Raw genomic sequence first — 20,610 nt, forward strand, 5'->3', positions numbered from 1 at the left:
CCTGCTCCGCTTCCACCTTTGCTGGCGTGGCCGAAGGAACATCCCAGTAGGCCCGGTAGCCACCAGCCCGGCAGTATGTCTCCCCATGGCAGCCCAACTGCGTTTCCCCACACCCTCGTTTGAGGACGTGGCAGTGACCAGCTGTACAAGGAGATACGGGAGCCGCTGCCGCTGCAAAGAAAATCAAAAGTGATCAGTCCCTTCTGCTGTGCACAGTCTCCTGGCCGAATCTCCCTCTCTCATGTGTCTCCCAGTTCCTGGCCAGAGACCTTTCATCTACTGGACATCCAAAACACAGCCTTGGCCCATCACCTCTCTGAGTCCCTGGAGAAGGGACCCTGGCTGCAAAAGCGATTCCTAGGGCCTACGGCTGCAGCAGATGAGGGAGTCCCTTCACCATTTCCAGGGCAAACAGTAGAACCCGAAAGTCATTGCAAGCATGATCCTCTCCATCTCTCCCTTCCACAACAGAGAAAACATGTCTTGCAGTCTGTCACTTGTGAGGCTTTAATGGAAATATCGTTCAAGTTTTGCAAAAAGGTAATCTAATATAAGTTGGTTCCGAACCCCTCCCACCTTGGCAACCCCTCTTGGATCCCATTTTTACCGTGCCTGTTTCAACCACACGGAACTCTAGTCCTCTGATCCTTTTATCTCGATTAGAACAGGCCACATACTGAGGCAGAGTGATCGGGAGACTCAGAACCGGGTTCTGGGTACCATGTCTAGGCTCACATCAACCCAGCCTCCTGGGACACCATCTCCTCAGCCCTCCGGTCTCACTAGCACTTCATCACGCCCCCTTGTTTCTTCCGCTCCTGCCATCAATAGGGCACCACCGTCGGCCCTAGTACTCAGCCGCTCAGTATGGGATGTGTCTGACGGGACCGAGCTAGATGTCTACACGACAGCACAGAGGTGCCTGGGTTTGAAGGTGCGGTTCAAGGGTGGCCCTCTTCCTCAAACTGCTCCATTTACCATTCGCCAACAACAACGCACTTGTCTTTTGCTAAGAGGCCCATCAGGAAAGGGTCTGAATGGAAGCATCCTGTAGCCCAAAGGGGAAGGCTCCTTTGATAAAGATCAGAACCTTCTTGCACACTTGTCCAGGGATGACCTTTCACTTGTCCTCAGCAGTGAGCACTGTGGGTCCTTGAAGGTGCCGCGGGTCACTGGTATTCGTTACAGCTGGGAAAGTGCTCAGGTGTATGTGCTGGGCAAGCCCCAGGGAACATGTGGCAGCCAGGGGAAGTTGTGCGTACACCATGCCTCTTGGACAGATGCCCGGTGTCAGTGTACCTCGTGCACTGCCCTCTCAGGGAACGTAGGACAGGTTAGAGTAAATGCAGAAGGTCTGGTGAGGGATTCTCTCTCAGACAACCAAAGAGATTGGTCTCTGGTGGAGAACCGGTAGGGAAGTATCTCTGAGGGCAGCAGCACGTTTGCATCGTTACCCTGCCATGGAAACTGTGAGAAGGCCTGTGAGGTCATCACTAGCCAGTGAGGTCCTATAAGGAACGTGTGAGTTGAGGGGCAGGCTTCAGGAGGAGGGGCAGTTTTGTGGAGGAGAGCAGGGGGGAGGCAGACGTACTCTGCCTGGGCCCTCACACTGGGGCCTCCCCACCCATGCCCTAGTCTAGTAGACACCCCACGTGGGGCGTCCCGGTGGGCTGGCACAGCCCCAGGGGCCACAGGAGGGCAAGAGAGACCCACATCGTGAGATCGGCTTGAGAGGCAAGATGAACGTGAGGAGGCAGCTAGGTTGTAGGGCCCTGACCCTAAGAGGCAGAGATTTGTGTGGACTGGGGAATCAGGGAAGGCTCCTTGGCAGTGGGCCTGAAGGACAAGTGACATGTGAACCCATGGGGAAGAGAGGGCAGACATTCCATTTTGGAAGAAGAATAGCAGAGACACACTCTTCTCGACCTTGTCCTGCCCCAAATATAAACTCATAGAACCCTCCCATTTTAACACCCGAGGGCTTCAAAAACCCTAGAGGTGAAGGGGCCTCTCCAGTGTTAACACAGGTCGTGGAGAGGTGTTGCACTCAATGGTTAGGTTCATGTTGGGCCCCCGGATTCACAGCTGATAGGAACGTGAGGAAGAGCTCATGCCATTTCAAACATTTCCAAGGTGATACTGAGAGAGATGTTAAAGGTGCAAAATGAGGGTGCTGAATGACCCCACAAAGTGGGAATGGTGGGCCCACGTTAACGTGAAAGTCCAAACAAATTCCTGTCGAAAGGACATCATACCGAATGATCACATAATCATGACACTCGCCCTCTCCCCTAGAGGTAAATATCATTAGAATCCTCTCTCTCCCTCTCTCCACCATGAAAGGATGAGAGAAAGGCTCAGCAGCAGCCCCCGTGAAAGACATGGTCAACACCGTGAAGAGGTGTTACTAAGACGATTTGGTCCGACTCAGAGAAGGAAAGAGATGACTCTGCCCTTAGCCTGAGCAGGCCCACAGGAAGGAAGCACATTTGGGGCAGCCTTGGATAGTGTGGCAATGAGAGAGAACCTTCTTTAGGAAGGGACTCCCTGTTGCCGACCTTGCAAAAGCCAAAATGGGACATTCGTGTACTTGGGCTGTTGCAGAGGGGATGAGCCCAGAGGTGGGCCCCTCTGCTTGAGCATCACAGCACCTTGTAATCCTAGTAAGCTGCTTGACTCCTGCAATCGCCGGATTTTCGGTCTGGAGCAGCAGAGATCTCCGTCCAACTCCTCCGGAGCACGCTTTCTCTTCGGAGCTCGTCTGGGGACTGGCTTCTCGGCTTCCACCTTTGCTGGTGTGGCCAAAGGAACGTCCCCGTAGGCCCGGTAGCCACCAGCCAGGCAGTAGGTCTCCCCGTGCCAGCCCAACTGCGTTTCTTCACATCCCCGGTAGAGGACGTGGTAGTGACCAGGTGTTGGAGGAGAAACGGGAGCCGCTGCTGCTGCAAAGAAAATCAGAAGTGATCAGTCCCTTCGGCTGTACACAGTCTCCTGGCAGGATTTCCCTCTCTCAAGTCTCTCCCAGTTTCTGGCCGAAGACCTTTCATCTACTGGACATCCAAAGCACAGCCTTGGCCCATCACCTCTCTGAGTCCCTTGAGAAGGGAAACTGGCTGCAAAGGCAATTCCTGGAGCCTACGGCTGCAGCACATGAGGAAGTCTCTTCAGCGTTTCCAGGGAAAACAGTAGAACCCGAAAGTCATTGTACTCATGATCCTCTCCATCTGTCCCTTCCACAACAGAGAAACCAACCATTTCTTTCTGTCTGTCATTTCTGAGGCTTTCATGGAAATGCCTTTCAAGATTTCGAAAACAATCATCTAATATAACTTGGTTCAGGACCACTCCCACCTTGGCCACCCCTCTTGGGCCCCATGTATACTGCCTGTTTCAAACACACTGAACTCTCGCCCTGGGATCCTTGTATCTAGAGTAGCATGAGGTCCACTACTGAGGCAGAGTGAACAGGAGACTTAGAACCCGGCTTCTGGGTACCATATCTAGGCTCACATCAACCCAGCCTCCTGGGGCACCATCTCCTCAGCCCTCCGGTCTCACTAGCACTTCATCACCCCCTGCCCCTTTGTTCTTCCGTCCTTCCCATGACTATGGCACCACCCTCTCCCCTAGTACTCAGCAGCTCAGTGTGGGATTTGTCTGAGGGGACCGATCTCGATGTCTCCGTGCCAGCACAGAGGTGCCTGTGTTTGAAGGTGTGGTTCAAGAGTGGCCCTCTTCCTCAAACTGCTCCATTTACCACTTCTCGACAACAATGCACTTGTGTTTTGCTAAGAGGCCCATCAGGAAAGGGTCTGAATGGAAGCATCCTGTAGCCCAAAGATGAAGGCTATATTTATAAAGATCAGAAGCTTCCTGCACACTAGTCTGGGGCTGACCTTTCACTTGTCCTCAGCAGTGAGCACTGTGGGACCCTGAAGGTGTCCCAGGTCACACTGGTATTACTTACATCTGGGAAAGCACTCAGGTGTACGTAGTGGGCAAGAGCCACAGAAACACGTGGCAGCCAGTTGAGGTTGTGTGTACCCCACACCTGTTCCGCAGATGCCCGGTCTCGCTGTTCCTCCTGCACCGCCCAGCCAGGGAACAGAGCACAGGTTGGAATATGTATAGAGGATCCGGTCACACATTCTCTCTCAGACAACCAAAGAGATTGGTCTCTGGTGGAGAACCAGTAGGGAAGTTTCTCTGAGGACAGCAAACTTTGTTTGCACAGTTACACTGCCATGGAAACTGTGAGAAGGACTGTGAGGTTATCACTAGCCAGTGAGGTTGGTGTATGGAACCTGTGACTTGGGGGTCAGGCTTGAGGAGGAGGGGCAGTTCTGTGGAGGAGAGCAGGGTGGAGGCAGTGGTACTCTGCCTGGGCCCTCACACCGGGGCCTCCCCACCCATGCCCTAGTCTAGTAGACACCCCACGTGGGGCGTGCCGGTGGGCTGGCAAAATCCCAGGGGCCACAGGAGGGCAAGAGAGACCCACATCGTGAGATCGGCTTGAGAGGCAAGATGAACGTTAGGAGGCAGCTAGGTTGTACGGCCCTCACCCTAAGAGGCAGAGATTTGTGTGGACTGGGGAATCAGGGAAGGCTCCTTGGCAGTGGGCCTGAAGGACAAGTGACATGTGAACCCATGGGGAAGAGAGGGCAGACATTCCACTTTGGAAGAATAAAAGCAGAGACACACTCTTCTCGACCTTGTCCTGCCCCAAATATAGATTCATAGAACCCTCCCATTTTTACACCGAGGGCTTCAAAAACCCGAGAGGTGGATGGGCCTCCCCAGTGTTACACTGGTCGTGGAGAGCTGTTGCGCTCAATGGTTAGGTTCATGTTGGGGCCCCGGATTCCCAGCTGATAGGAACGTGAGGACAAACTCATGCCGTTTCAAACATTTCCAAGGTGATACTGAGAGAGATGTTAAAGGTGCAAAATGAGGGTGCTGAATGACCTCACAAAGTGGGAATAGTGGGCCCACTTTAACGTGGAAGTCCAGGCAAATTCCTCTCGAAAAGACATAATCCAGAATGATCCCATAATCATAACAATCGCCCTCTCCCCTAGAGGTAAGAATCATTAGAATCCTCTCTCTCTCCACCAAGAAAGGATGAAAGAAAGGCTCAGCAGCAGCCCCCGTGAAAGACATGGTCCACACCGTGAAGAGGTGTTACGAAGACGATGTGGTCCGACTCAGAGAAGGAAAGAGACGACTCTGCCCTTAGCCTGAGCAGGCCCACAGGAAGGAAGCACATTTGGGGCAGCATTGGATAGTGTGGCAATGAGAGAGAACCTTCTTTAGGAGGGGACTCCCTGTTGCCGACCTTGAGAAAGCAAAGATGGGACATTCGTGTACTTGGGCTGTTGCAGACGGGATGTGCCCAGGAGGTAGAGACTGCTTGGACTACCATTTTAGAGGTTGGGCCACCCTGGATGAGAAGCACAGCACCTTGTTCTCCTAAAGTGCTTGAATCAGCGGGTGCCCCTTAGGACAGACAAAGTCAGGCCTCATTGGTGCAGACTGCCTTTGGGAGTGGTAGAAGGTGAAGTGTGAAGGGGAATGCTCTGGAGGAGTTTTGTCGTGGCAGGTGGGCCAGCATGAGACCATTCAGATTCTCCAAGGCTCCAGAGATGACTTGGCTGGGAGCATCCCTGTGATGTGGTGCGGGGACTCCAACCTTAACAGGACCTGGCTGGGCATTTGGGGGAGGCCGAATAAACGGTTTCTTAACTTCGGAGAGTGAGAGACTCACCTGGGGAGTTCCACAAAAGCACTTAAAAAGACTTGTACCTGGATTCTTGAGACAACCCTCAGAAAACTTATCTAGATGTGGAGTAGGGCTCAGGAAGCTGCAACTTGTGTGTGTGTGTGTGTGTGTGTGTGTGTGTGTGTGTGTGTGGTGCGTGGGCCTCTCACTGTTGTGGTCTTTCCCATTGCAGATTGCAGGCTTAGTGGCCATGGCCCACGGAGCCAGCTGCTCCGGGGCATGTGGGACCTTCCCGGACCAGGGCATGAACCCGTGTGCCCTGCATGGTCAGGCGGACTCTGAACCACTGCGCCACCAGGGAAGCCCTAAGCTGCTCTTTTTATTTTTTTTTTTTATTTTTTTTGTTTGTTTGTTTTGTTTTTTTTTGTGGTACGCGGGCCTCTCACTGTTGTGGCCTCTGCCATTGCGGAGCACAGGCTCCAGACGCACAGGCTCAGCGGCAATGGCTCACGGGCCCAGCTGCTCCGCAGCATGTGGGATCTTCCCGGACCGGGGCACGAACCCGTGTCCCCTGCATTGGCAGGTGGATTCTCAACCACTGCGCCACCAGGGAAGCCCAACTGCTCTTTTTAAATAAGCTTCCTGGGCAGCCCCACCACAGTGGTCCATGTATAGAGTGACCAAATGATTGTGTCTTCTCGGTTGCTTTGGGGAGTCCAAGTGGGCCGTATTTAAAACGGCAGCAGGCATACGTATAAACAGGGAAGTTTCGAGGCAAACAGAGGTATATGGTTACAGTATGCATGAATCAGATCTGAGAAAAGCTAGCCTGGTGGTTAAAGAACACAACGCTTAGGACAGACAGACCAGATTCTGTCCTACTTACTTGTGTGAGTTTGACCAAGTTCTTTTATCCTCCTGACTGTTTGCTCATGTGGAAAAGAGCTATGGCTGTACATTGAGCACAGTATTCTCTTTTGGCAAAGGTTGCTCTGGCTCTATTTGTGTTCTGTACAATCCTTGCCAGCGTGCAAGCATTTTTACGTCATCTGATGAAGTATTATATTTGACTTTCAACTGTTCATTACTTTGGCCATGACTGCAGGGCCCCATCGGGGGTCCTGGAGGTGTGGCCCGGCCTGGGGCCCCAGCCACTGTGGCCACAGCCCAGGCCCTTTTCCTGGAATCCTACACAAAAATGTTAGAAAGATACACAGTCTATTGTAAATATTCACAAATGATTGTTGTTGCTATGCTTACTATCCTATTAAACGTGTAAAATCCATAAAACACTTTTTGTTCAAAGTTAAATATGAATTTTTACCTTTCTAATTATGTCTCTGCTCTTCACAATTGTCCTTAATGAATCAGAGACTGTGACATCACTAGTTTAAATTGAGCTTGTTAAAAAAATAAAACTCAGGCCCACTGAACCTACTGAAACACAATCTGCACTTTTACAATCTCTCCAGTGAACTTGTATACCCGTGAAGAGTTGAAAGGTACATTTCTACCTCGACATGTGTTCTCTGTCTGAGAAATACACACATTTTATCCACTTTGATATAAATAAAAGACTCAAAAATGCATATGCCTCTTTTGAAACCATCATTTTATCATTTCTTTTCCAGATAAGTATAGTCTCTATACTGGTTTTGTGGATCACATGCCATATTCTTTTCTTGTACTTACAAATTAGGTAGAGAAAGTTACTTTGTAAAAAATATATATATATATTATATATATGTATACATATCTATCTATATATATATATATATATTATTGAATAATGGAAGACACTATTCTAAATCAAAACCAGTTCTCTTAACTTGCTGTTTTCTTCTTGGGTCACATTATGAACTCTTTCCGTGGCCACAGGGCATGTGTACTTTTAATTTCAAGGACTGCTGATATTCCAGGATGGGGCCATTGATTTCTTTCAAGAGAGGTGAGAAAGCCTGGACCAAGATCACTGGGAATTATACAGGGATGTGATGTGAGAGAAGTATAAGAACCTTCTCTCCTTGGGTGAGGATACCTTCGTTCCAGAATTCCTTCTCCAACCAGAGGGTTTAGAGTCCTTCATTGGCAGAATGTCTCCTGGAATCTTCTGCTTCCTACAATAGGGTTTCAGATTGCAACGTTTTAGGACAGTTTGGGAGTTTATGGGTATAATTCATCTTCCTTTTATATTGCAGCCTCCATTTTAATATACTTTGGAACTGCTTGGGATGTGTCTCTATGAGCTGAGTACTATTGCTTCTCATTTTCTGTAACAGTTTTCCATGGATTCTTTCAGTTTAAGGTATATTAGAAGGGAAACTTCGATTCTGGGAACTTCCTGGTGATGCAGTGGTTAAGAATCTGCCTGCCAAGGCAGGGGACATGGGTTCGAGCCCTGGTCTGGGAAGATCCCACATGCCGCAGAGCAGCTAAGCCCATTCGCCACAAGTACTGAGCCTGCAGGCCACAACTACTGAAGCCCACACGTCTAAAGCCGGTGCTCTAAAACAAGTGCACCAAGAGAATCCACCGCAGTGAGAAACCCTCACACCACAACAAGGAGTAGCCCCCACTCGCTGCAACTAGAGAAACCCCGTACGTAGCAACGAAGACCCAACGCAGACAAAAATTAATTTATTAATTAATTATTTTTTTAAAGTATTATATCCTTCTATACAACTTCTCTGGGAAGAACAGAGAGATGTTGTGGGAGAGTGAGAAAGACCGATATTTCGTGCACATCTCTCATGCAGGTGCTCTGCTGGCTCAGGTAGATTTATCCCCACCTTACAAATTGAGGAAATAAGCTCAGAGAGGTTTAGTAATTTTCCCAAAGCCAAACAGCTCTTCAGTGACACAACCGAGTTATGAACCAAGTCTGTTACCTTCATAGCCTAAGTCCTCATCACAACAAAACTCAACTAATATCTACATTTATCCAATTACATTGCACCCTGGGGAGTTCTTGGCCCAATCCTGAATAAGAGTGAGAAAGAAAGAAACAGCATTGTTCCTACAGTCAACGGAAATTTTTGGAGCAGCCGCTAGATGCCTGGCCCATTTGGAGGTTCAGCAGTGATCAAGACAGGAAGAGTCCTGCTTTCATGAACCAGGTAGTGGGGAGGAGAGACGAGTGCAACTTGGGTGAGGGATTTCACCTTGCTGGACCTCTGTTTGCCCATCTGGAAAATGGAATGGGTGTTCCTCATTTCCTGGGATTGTCCAGCCCTCACATTCTCTGATTCCATAAGAAGCATTTCTTTTCCTGTTTCTGTAAAATTCATTCAGGCCATGAGCTGTGATGAATGTGGTTAGCTGCTCCCCAAATCACTCTGTTCCCACCCTTTTCCTGTGATCAGGTCTTTCCCGAAACATGACTCACAATCAATCGAGTCACAGAACCTAAGGGGCACCCAGCAGAAAACTTCCAACCCTGACTTCTCAGGAGCTCTGCAGCCTACCTGCCAGGTAAACTTAACTCACCTGGCACAAGGTGGCCATCCCTGGTTTCACATCAACATGATCGCAGGCACAAACCTCCTTGTTTTTCCATTTTGTCTTTCAGTTACTTGTTGAAACAACTGCACAAATATGCCTAGGATATAAATTCAGGCATCTTCTGGCCCCAGTGCCTACTAATAAATGATTTTCTGCCAGTTGAATGATAAAGATAGAACATTTTATCATTCTGCTACCCTTACTATTTGTCATTTTTGTTGATATTTCTATTGAATACATCTTTCACTATTTTAACAATGGAACATTTATTTACGTTGTTCCAGACCCAGCCTTTAGTGGTAAAGCTTTTGTTGTTATATTTCTATTGGGTTTCCTTTAAAAATTATTATCTTATCTAACTGGATTAAGTCAATTCTATAAGCGTTTATCTTAGGATATTGCTGAAATTAATACCTAGAGGGCAGGCGTACAAGGTGATTGGACTTGAGAACCTCTGTTAGCACAATTAAGTATAAATATTACCTATATGTAAACCAAAGTACATGCCGAGTGAGACTCTCTGACTCTTTTTTACTGTCTGCCCCTCAAGCCTGTGAGAAAGGGAATATTCCCTGCCATCTCAGTAAACAAAGGACCTCACAGTCATCAGCACTTGCAGCCCTCCAATGGGAGCTGGCGGGCCCTGAGGAACTCAGCATATGCAAATACAGAATACTGGCCCCAGAGAGCTGAGGTGCATATCAAAGGAAGGATTTCAGTGAGCCCAGACTCTGGCATCTTCCCATACAAAGAAAAGCGCTGCATTCCTCACCTTGGGAGAGCTGGTTTTCCTTAGTTAACAATCACCTTTGGATGTTCCCCATTACTTGTGCCAGTCCCCCGCCCTGCCTGCTCCCCAGGGTACTTTAGCTCAGGGAGGAAGGAGTGCAGAGGGGCTCCGCTGAATAAGGGGCCTGCGAGCCTCGGGAGGAGTTTTCAGCCGCAGCCGGAACCTGCACCTCCCTTGCCCCGTTTCCCCTCAGGACGCTCAGGCCGAGCCTCTCCCAACGTGCCCAAGACCCTGTGAGCCAGGCCGAGGGTGGGGGCGAGAGGAGGGACCAAAGTTTCCTGGGACCAGACGCTGGGGTCAGCTCTTTCTGCACAACAGCGCCGGGTGGCAGCGAAACCCTGCCCCTCAGAAACTGGTCTTGTGCAGCATCCCGGGCACTGGACCAGGCGGAGGGTCCGCGCCCACTTACCCGGCCCGCCATCCCCACGACTGTCGTGACTTCATCCACCAGGGCCCCTTCAGAGCCAGCAGCCTCAGTGAGGCCGCACTCCCCTCAGACTCCAGGGCAGTTCCCTGATGGCTGAGGGAAGAGACCCCTAGCAGGGAGTTCCAGCTCTGCAGAAACGCGGGCTCCGTTCTGGGCGCAGGGGGTGGGCCCCTCTGACCTGATGCCTTCCGGGAGGGAGGGGGGCGCCCAGGGCAGGAGCCGCCAGGACTGCGGGGCCCTGTCCGGGGTCCTGGAGGTGCAGCCCGGCCTGGGGCCCCGCCCACTGTGGCCACAGCCCAGGCATTTTTCCTGGAATCCTACACAAAAATGTTAGAAAGATACAGTCTATTGTAAATATTCACAAATGATTGTTGTTGCTGTGCTTACTATCCTATTAAATGTGTAAAATCCATAAAACTCTTTCAGTTCAAAGTTAAATATGAATTTTTACCTTTCTAATTATGTCTCTGCTCTTCACAATTGTCCTTAATGAATCAGAGACTGTGACATCACTAGTTTAAATTGAGCTTGTTAAAAAAATAAAACTCAGGCCCACTGAACCTACTGAAACACAATCTGCACTTTTACAATCTCTCCAGTGAACTTGTATACCCGTGAAGAGTTGAAAGGTACATTTCTACCTCGACATGTGTTCTCTGTCTGAGAAATACACACATTTTATCCACTTTGATATAAATAAAAGACTCAAAAATGCATATGCCTCTTTTGAAACCATCATTTTATCATTTCTTTTCCAGATAAGTATAGTCTCTATACTGGTTTTGTGGATCACATGCCATACTCTTTTCTTGTACTTAGAAATAAGGTAGAGAAAGTTACTTTGTAAAAAAAAAATATATATATATTATATATGTATACATATATATATATATATATTATTGAATAATGGAAGACACTCTTCTAAATCAAAACCAGTTCTCTTAACTTGCTGTTTTCTTCTTGGGTCACATTATGAACTCTTTCCGTGGCCACAGGGCATGTGTACTTTTAATTTCAAGGACTGCTGATATTCCAGGATGTGGCCATCGATTTCTCTCAAGAGGAGTGAGAAAGCCTGGACCAAGATCAGGAGGAATTTTACAGGGATATGATGTGAGAGAAGTATAGCAACCTTCTCTCCTTGGGTGAGGATACCTTCGTTCCAGAATTCCTTCTCCAACCAGAGGGTTTAGAGTCCTTCATTGGCAGAATGTCTCCTGGAATCTTCTGCTTCCTACAATAGGGTTTCAGATTGCAACGTTTCAGGACAGTTTGGGAGTTTGTGGGTATAATTCATCTTCCTTTTAAATTGCAGCCTCCATTTTAATATACTTCAGAACTGCTTGGGATGTGTCTATATGAACTGAGTACTATTGCTTCTGTTAGAGTTCTTACAATATTTTATTGTCTTATTTTCTGTAACAGTTTTCCATGGGTTCTTTGGGCTTAAGGTATATTAGAAGGGTGACTGCGATTCTGGTACTTCCCTGGTCTTGCAGTTGTTAAGAATTCATCTGCCAGTGCAGGGCACTCGAGTTCGATCGCCAGTCCGGGAAGATCCCACGTGCCACCGAGCTACTAAGCCTGTGGGCCGCAACTACTTAGCCAGAGTGCCACAACTACTGAACCCGGTGCGTCTTGAGCCCGTGCGCCATTTATTTTTTGGTGAATAAACCCACCTCTGAGTGATTAAAATTTAGACCAACTAGTCAAAATGGTTTATCACCTGTTCTTCTAAAACACTGATCAATGGAACAAGTTGTACTAGGGATAACAGTGGAATTGTATTCTGGAGTTCTTATCGGCAATATGGTTTATGTCCTTGATGCTGGATCATGACATTTCAATTGTATAACTGCTATTAATTTTCTCTTTGTTCAACGATTAAATTCTCACGTGATCTGAGTTCACACTGGAGTCATCCTTGTTGGTTTCTGTCTATTGCAGATTTCTTCCAGTATGAAAGGACAAGAGCAATTCGGCTTACTTTACAAAATGTCTTCAAACTAAATGATGATATAATCTACATTCAATTAATTTATACATACCTTACTGTAGATCAGGGTTTGTTATGGTGGCAGAGCCCGACACTTATGTAATACGGAAACCTTTATGTGCACTGGTTCAAGTCCTCTTCTTAAGAATATGTGTATAATCAACATTCTTTCACAAATTACCCAATTTAATTCACCATAGCATTACTCATATTAACTAAATGGAAAATCCTTGGCTATATACAGATCCAGAAAGGGCCAAAAATCATCAGCCCCCATGGATTATTACAACCCATTGCTGAGGTATTCAAATTACTTTTTAAAGAACCACTATGTCCATCAACATCATCTATTTATGTATTATTGCTCCAATGCTAGCCTTAACCCTGGCTCTCACAAAATGAATTCCTCTTCCCATATTTTATCCACTAATTAATATGAATGTAGTCATATTATTTATATTAGTCATATCACACCTAGCCATTTATTCCATCCTCAGATCTGGATGAGCTTCACATTCAAAATACTCACTCACTGGAGCTCTAGGGACAATAGCACAGACAATCTCATACGAAGTAATGTAGCAGTTATCCTATTCTCAGTCTTTCTAATAAATGGATCATTTACACTTTCAACAGTAATTATTACACAAGAACACCTATAGCTAATTTTATCCTGACCCCTACCCCGAATTTGATTATCTCCGCAGTAGCAGAAATCCAATGAAGCCCCACTTGATTTAACAGAAGTAGAATCAAAACCTGTATATGTCTTCAATGTAGAAAATGTAGCAGGCCCGTTCACGCCATCCTTCCTAGAGAATATGTCAATTTCCTTATAATAAACATTTCCACAACAATCCATTTTTAGGAGCATTTGACAATCCCTAGGTGCCAGAACTATAGATTCTTTCATCTTGTGAATATAGTTTTTTTTCAAAAATAATTTTTATAGTTTTACTACCTTTAAACAAAATGTACTCCATTGCTGTGGAGTATCCCTTCATAGGGGCGTGCATGGTTCATTTCTGCATCCGCTTGTGGTGGCCTTCAGGTTCTTTCAGGTTTGGCTCCTGTGGCTGCGGAGTCCATGTCCATGTGTTCTGGTGCAGGGCTGGTGGGTTTGTGTTCAGCTGGGAGGAGCACTGCGGGTCTGTGTTGTGCAGGGACTTCGCTATCTGAGGCCCGATTGTCTCAGAAGTGGTTGCGTTCCCCCGCTGCGTACCAGGCTTTCCATTGCTCCACATCCTGCTGATATTTGATACTATGTCTTTCATGTCTGCCATTCTGGTAGGTGTATGCACAGTATTTTTCTTATGGTTTTAATCCCTCAGGTGTTAGAGAAGTTGTGCATCTTGTAGTATTCATGGACTATTTCATGTTGTTTTATAAAAGTTTTAAAAATTGTGGTCCAATACACATAACGTAAACTTTACTATCTTAACCATTTTTAAGTGCACATTTCAGGGTCAAGAAGTAATTCGCACTGTTGTGCAAACCTGACCGCCTCGTCCTCCAGCTTTTTCATTTGGCAAAATTGAAACAGTCCCCCTTAAACACACACTCCCCATCATCCCTCCCTCAGCCCCTAGAACTCAACATCCTACTTTCTGTCTCTATGTTTCCAACTGCTCTAGGGGCCTTGTATGAGTGGATCAAGCACTGTTTCTTTTTGTGTGTGTCTATCTTCCATCACTGAGCATTATGCCTGCAAGGCTCATCCCTGCTGCAGCCTGTGTCAGAATTGCCTTCCTTTTTAGGATGAATAACATTCCCTTGTATTGATAGACCATGTTTTTCTTCTCCATTCATCCATTAGTGGACACATGTAATATCTATATTCATTTCTCCTGTCATAATATTTGTGGAATAACGTCAGAAAGTCCTATGAATCAAAAGTCATTTGTGGGCTTCCTTGGTGACGCAGTGGTTGGGAGTCTGCCTGTGGATGCAGAGGACACGGGTTTGTGCCCCGGTCTGGGAAGATCCCACATGCCACGGGGTGGCTGGACCTGTGAACAATGGCCACTGAGCCTGCGCATCCGGAGCCTGTGCTCTGAAACGGAGAGGCCACGGCAGTGAGAGTCCCGTGTACCGCAAAAAAAAGTCATTTGCCATTAACTTTTTTCTTAAACATTTTTTTTTTGTGGTACGTGGGCCTCTCACTGTTGTGGCCTCTCCTGTTGCAGAGCACAGGCTCCGGACGCACAGGCTCAGTGGCCATGGCTCACAGGCCCAGCTGCTCCGTGGCATATGGCTCCTCCCGGACTGGGGCATGAACCCATGTCCCCTGCATCAGCAGGCGGATTCTCAACCACTGCACCACCAGGGAAGCCCCTTTCATAAACTTTTTATTGTGGAAAACATCAAAGCTAAGAAAAGGCAAAAATACATGTCAGCTTCACTTGTGTCCAGGAATGAATGCTTTACCGATTCACTTTATTCCCTGTGTGTGTGTGCTATGCGTGTGCATGTGACTGTTTGCATATATATGCTGTGCATGTCCATAGTTATGTGCACTTGCACACATTAGTGTGTGCATGGGCATATGCATGCATGTGTGTTCATATGCTAGTGTGTGAATATATTTGTGCTGTGCACGTGCATATGTTTGTGTAAGTGTTGTGCTTGCCTGGGTGCACACCTTTGTGTTTGCTGGAACCACTTGCAAGTTGGTTGCAGACTGAATTGTGCTCCAGATATGTCCACACGTACCTGCTCTAACAATCCTGCATAGCCACGTAAAGGTCACAGATCTCAGGGATTTAAATGGATGGAGCAGGATGGCCTGACACAGAGTTAGTCTTCCAATGACTGTCACTACCTCGGTAACATCCTTCATACCTTATTTAAGCCCCATTCAGGGTCCAGTTTAGACCCCCATTACATTCACTCACTTGCTCCAGGTCCCCTAAAGCTACAATGTCACAGTTGGAGAGCCCAGCCAAGGCTGGAGGTGCCCCTCCAGTTAGCCTGGCCTCCAGGCCCTGCAGTTGGCTCCTGTGTTCCCATCTCTCAGCCAGGCCCCGACTTGGATGGGGCCGCCACCTCTTTCCTCACAGGGTCCCATCACCCAGTCAAGGGGGTTCATTCTCCCCAAACATAGTATCAGGAGTGGGGCAGTGACAGTGACAGTCCCCACTGGGTCTCCTTCATGTGAGACCCTGTGCTGTGGGAAGAGCAGGTGCCCTGCCCTCAGGAGTGGGGGGCTGGGGTGTGACCTGCTGCCCACGATGGGCAGGCGGGTCCCCGGGTGGGGCGAGCCAGTGTGCAAGGAGTTCCACGGTGGGTTCTCCTCTCCAATGGCTTCTGTGTCCCTACTTCTCCCCGTGCCTCCCCTCGAAGACAGCTCAGTGTCCATGCTGGCTGTCAGCCCCAGGGCATGAGGTCACCTGACCGGAAGCCATGGGAGCCATCAGCCACCGCCCCCTCTACACACACACACAGACGCACACGCTGCAGGGAAGCAGGACCTGAGTGCAGGGCTCTCAGCGGCCCTGAGCGCCCTGCCTGGAATCGGCCAGCGGAATGGACAGACCGGATCTCCCGGCCCGGAACATGCAGGACTGTCCTGCCTGGGCTTCCAGTGTGGCCACCTCCTTCTGGAAGCCTGGGAGTCTGGAATCAGGCCACTTGTTTTCTGTCCTTGCAGCAGACTGGGCTGCACTATAAGAAGAAGTTCGCGGCTCACCCGTGGATCCTGACCATCAGGTGGCCAGAGAAATTGGTAACATTTCTGTTTTGCCTGTTGTAATGACAAAGATTTTGTTCAGTTTCCTGATGTGGGTGTCCAAAGATGAGAGACCCATGTGTGTGATCTGTACCTCCTATGAGATCAGCCCTAAGCTAGTTTAAACATGATCAAGTTTTGTCTATGTGGCACATTTAGACCTCTGCATGTCCCGTCTACTGATTATGTTTAGAGCTAACCATGTGTTGTCTATGATAAGAACATTTCGACCTGACCATGTCTGTGCTAGGACTATAGGGACCTGGGTAGAGACCCGGCCTGGCCTCAGCACTGGGAAGCTCCATGCCTGCATCTGAAGGTCAGTGCTTAGATGTCCGGGGTCTGGAGCTGAGGTGGGCTTGTCTACATAACAGCTTCTCTTCTGAGTGTGGTGACCTGGTCCTCGCAAGGGTCAGTGCTATGGTCGGGGCCTTCGTCTTAATCCCTGCAAGGCTCACCTTCCCTGGGGCTCGTGGAGAATCCTCAGGAGGGCTACCTGGCAATAATTCCAATTCACCAGCATGTACATGGTGCATAGAGAGGCAGGTTTAGCTGGTGAATTGATTGCCGGATACCTCAGAGTGGGCAAAAGGCCGATGGGTAACAGCTGAGGCTGCTGCTGACCTCTCCTTCCAGTCTACTGTCCCTACTCAGCAGTGTCCAGAGCTGCCCCTTAGCTTTCAGCCCTGCTGCCCTGTGAGTTTTCTCAATATGTAGGTGAGACGAGAAAGGACTGAGCCTGCCAGCACCAAGGTCGTGTGTTCAACTCTAGCATGAAAGCTTTAAAAACAGTTAAAATCACACAGAACCAAAGGGAAAAGAGGAGTTCTCTGGGACAAGTGTGGTGAGAGGAGACCCACCTGACACTTTTTCCCATCCCAGGAGGTCCCAGGAATCCAGCTTGTTTCCACATTAGGGGAGCCACCAGCAGAGCCATGATGTCCTGACCAAGGGGACGTGTGACCCCAGGTGCAGGGTCTGCGGAGGTGAGGTCACCCTGGGACTATGGACATGTGACCCAGGTGGAGGTGTCTGGGGAGGAGGGGTCACCTGTTGAGAGAGAAGGTGTGACTTTAGGTGCAGGGTCTGGGGAGGTGTGTCACCCTGGTGAGTGTGGATGTGTGACCCCAGGTATAGGGTGCGGGGACTGTGTGCGTCTTACCACATCTTCATGGGTCAGGATCACATGTACGGGGAGACTGCATATGTGCTCTTTGCCTGCACTGCGTCCTGTCCCCTTTGAGATTTCCAAACTGCATTAATGGTGTTGCCCTAGTTAACCTGTGGTTCCTTTACTTCTCTTAATCTGGTCACAATCATATGAGGTCAGTCATGTTTGAGTGTGTTGCTACTCTGTGTTCTGGTGAGTGACAACACTTGGTGGTATCCTATTAATATCATAGCATATCATATGCCTAATCTATGGGGGTCACCACGGCCTGGGTCCCCCTGGTCAGAGGTCAGCTGAGCACAGACTAGCGCCCCCCCCTAAGAATGGTCTCCCACATGCTCTGTGAGGGTACCGTGATGGCCCCTAAGGTAGGAGACTGTGTCTGGGCCTCCAACATCTGTGATGAAGAGGAGTCAAAATGGAATCTCAATTAACAAGACATAATTTTAAGAATTTATTTTAAGTGAAATAAAACACGTCATGTACCCTTTACCATCATCACCATTTTAAGTGCACGTTTCTGAGGCATCAGATCTATTCACTTTCTCATGGAGCCATCACCACCACCCCTAGAACTTTTCATCTTGCAAAACCCAAATTCCACAACCATGAGAGTCTCCCTCTCCATTCCCTCCCGCTGCCCTGGCCCCCATATCCACTTCAGTCCCTGAGTTGTCGACTCCAGGGCACCCACTGGAGTGGAATCCTGCAGTGTTTGCTCACGGGTCATTTTGGAAGAGCTGACTTTCAGTCTGAAGCTCTGCCTGTTTGCATCTGAAGAATTTGCATTTAAGGAGAGGGTGTATGAGGAAGGGGGTGTATGAGGGACAAAGGTGTCCGGGGTGCAGATGAGCCAGGACCTGACCAGCTGCCTTTTGGGTCCTCTGGTCCCATCTCTTGGTCTGTGCCTCATCTGCATCATCACTGCCCCCACTGGCACCGCTGGGCTGTTGTTGTCTGAGTGAGATTCCCCTGGTGCCCTTGCTCTCCTCCCCTCCTCCTGCTGGTTGGGGCGGGAACTGCTTGCTCTGTGGTCTCTACTCCTGAGGCACGAAGGACCCTGTAGCATGGACCTGAAGAGTGTGGGGTGTGGTCCCAGGAGCATGGGGCCCACATAGGACACAACATCAGGGCGTGACAAGTGCTAGGGCTGCCTCATCACTGACAGAGAATGTTGCCAAGATCCTGCTTGGGAGGGCATGGTGGGTGGCGTGGCACCCTAGAGGCCCCATTCCTATCCTGGAGCTTGGAAAGTGCATCCCCATGGGCTCCAGATTCACTCCATATCTCAGCCATATCACTCTGTCCAGTCTTGAACTCACAAAAACGAGCTCCCTTGTCCACAACATAGGCCTGGTCCTGTTGGTATTAGGATTCTTTAATTTAGGCGTCCTGGGATAGCAGCTCTTTTTAGGCCTGAGAAGGAACAGCTCAGGAGCGTACAACAATTTCAGATGAAACTAATATTCAACGACTATCTCTAACTACTCGGTTGTTGACTTCTATCAGTATTTATTCTCCTGGTTTTAGCTCTGATGTGGGGATTACAGAGAAGTCAACATTTAAATCTTCATTATCTGTGTATTTGTAGCTTCAGTATCATTACTGACCCATAGTTTTTTATGGTTTGAAAGAGTTATTCATTTCATGTATCATGTAGAGGATTTACAATGATGATAGGGCAATTAAGATTACAATAATGGCTAGTAAATTGTTCACATTTTCTCTACCTGTGCATCTGTTGTATGTATATGAGTTAGTTTAGATGTCAATATTAGTGAAATAATATAGAGGACTAGAGAACTTATTTTAAAAATCACTATTAATGTGTGATGATGAAAATGTAAAAGTTCTTCCATAATCGGTGATGTTGTATCTTGAGAACCTAGATGAAATTTATATGCCATAGTGATATACAGGATTTTAGCCTATGATTTAACTTTGACCAATCTACATTACTTTTTACTTTTATCTCATTTATTGAGAAAGGCATAATTGTTATGGTGTTGGCTTGAAACTGGTTGAAAAGGACTTGAGTCCTTCCTTATTTTACACTTACATAGATAGGATTCTTGAAACATAGGATATGGTGGAGAGCATTTGTGTAACCATTCTAGGTTATGAGTAGGAGTTTCCACTGCTAAGACTTCTTGTTTAGATGCAAATGCTTTTCAAAATATGAAGAGTATTAGCATTACTGCTGCTACTGAGATGAATGAGCCTAAAGACAAAATATTTCATGTTGTGTGTGCCTCAGGGCACACAGACTAACGTAGTGACATCCCTGAGAGGCCAAGAAAGTGCTGCAGGAAGTCATATTTACTACTACAAATATACTTGTGAAGTGAATTTTTGCTCATGCTGAGTTAACTGTAAAACCTGAGAATAGTGGGAATCCGTGTAGGAGCCTCCCGTAATAGTGAAGACTGCTCCCATGGACATTAGGTCATGGAAGTGTGCTACTACATAGCATGTATCCTGGAGCACAATGTCTGGGGTTGAGTTGGCTAAGATGATTCCTGTCACGTACCCGGACATGTTCCGGGGCCACGTCCCTGTGAGAGACGTGCGGGATCTCGGGTGGGGCGCCAAGCGCCAAAGAGTTTGCTGGGTCCCTCCCGCCCTGGGCTGGGAGGTCGCCAACCCCTCCACCACCCCGCGGTACCCGAGACCTCCATTCCCCTGGCTGGGCGGGCAGCGGGGCCCTGCCAGGGCGGGCTGGCCACGGGGCTGGCGGTAAGGCGCACGCGCCAGAGAAGCTGGGCCTCAAGAGGCAGCCCACGGTCCCCAACCCTGTGTACGGCCATACCACCCTGAACGCGCCTGATCTCGGAAGCTAAGCAGGGTCGGGCTTGGTTAGTACTTGGATGGGAGACCACCTGAGAATACTGGGTGCTGTACGCTTTTTGCCTCCCGCCCGCCTTCTCCTTTAGTCGCCCAGGGCTGAGGCCGCCTCCGCCCCGGCCGGGCACCGCTGCAGGCCCCCACCTCCTCAGGCCCCTCCCACCACAGCGCGCGCCAGAGGGGGCGCTCCCCGCCGGCCTGGCCAGGGCTAGGGCGGCCAGAAGGCGGCTCTGGAAGGCAGCGGCACACCAGAGGCTCTGGCGGTGGCTGGCCCGGATCCAGACTCCGCCACAGGGTCGGGGCTAAGATACACGCCCATGAGTGGAAGTGCCTTATGCGCTGTAGCTCTGTTTTTTAGATGTCTTAGGAAACACCATACACTTCTGCAGAGTGGCCGTTTGCAATTTACATCCCTTCCACCAGCATAACAAGGCT

At 48.6% G+C, this 20,610-nt stretch overlaps 1 pseudogene; it reads left to right on the forward strand.

The window, feature by feature from the left end:
* Window positions 1-20,126: 20,126 nt before the first annotated feature.
* On the forward strand, window positions 20,127-20,235 carry LOC131766007 (5S ribosomal RNA; annotated as a pseudogene).
* The last annotated feature ends 375 nt before the right edge of the window (window positions 20,236-20,610 follow it).

The sequence above is a fragment of the Kogia breviceps genome, chromosome 11, assembly GCF_026419965.1.
Source record: "Kogia breviceps isolate mKogBre1 chromosome 11, mKogBre1 haplotype 1, whole genome shotgun sequence".
NCBI lineage: Eukaryota > Metazoa > Chordata > Mammalia > Artiodactyla > Physeteridae > Kogia > Kogia breviceps.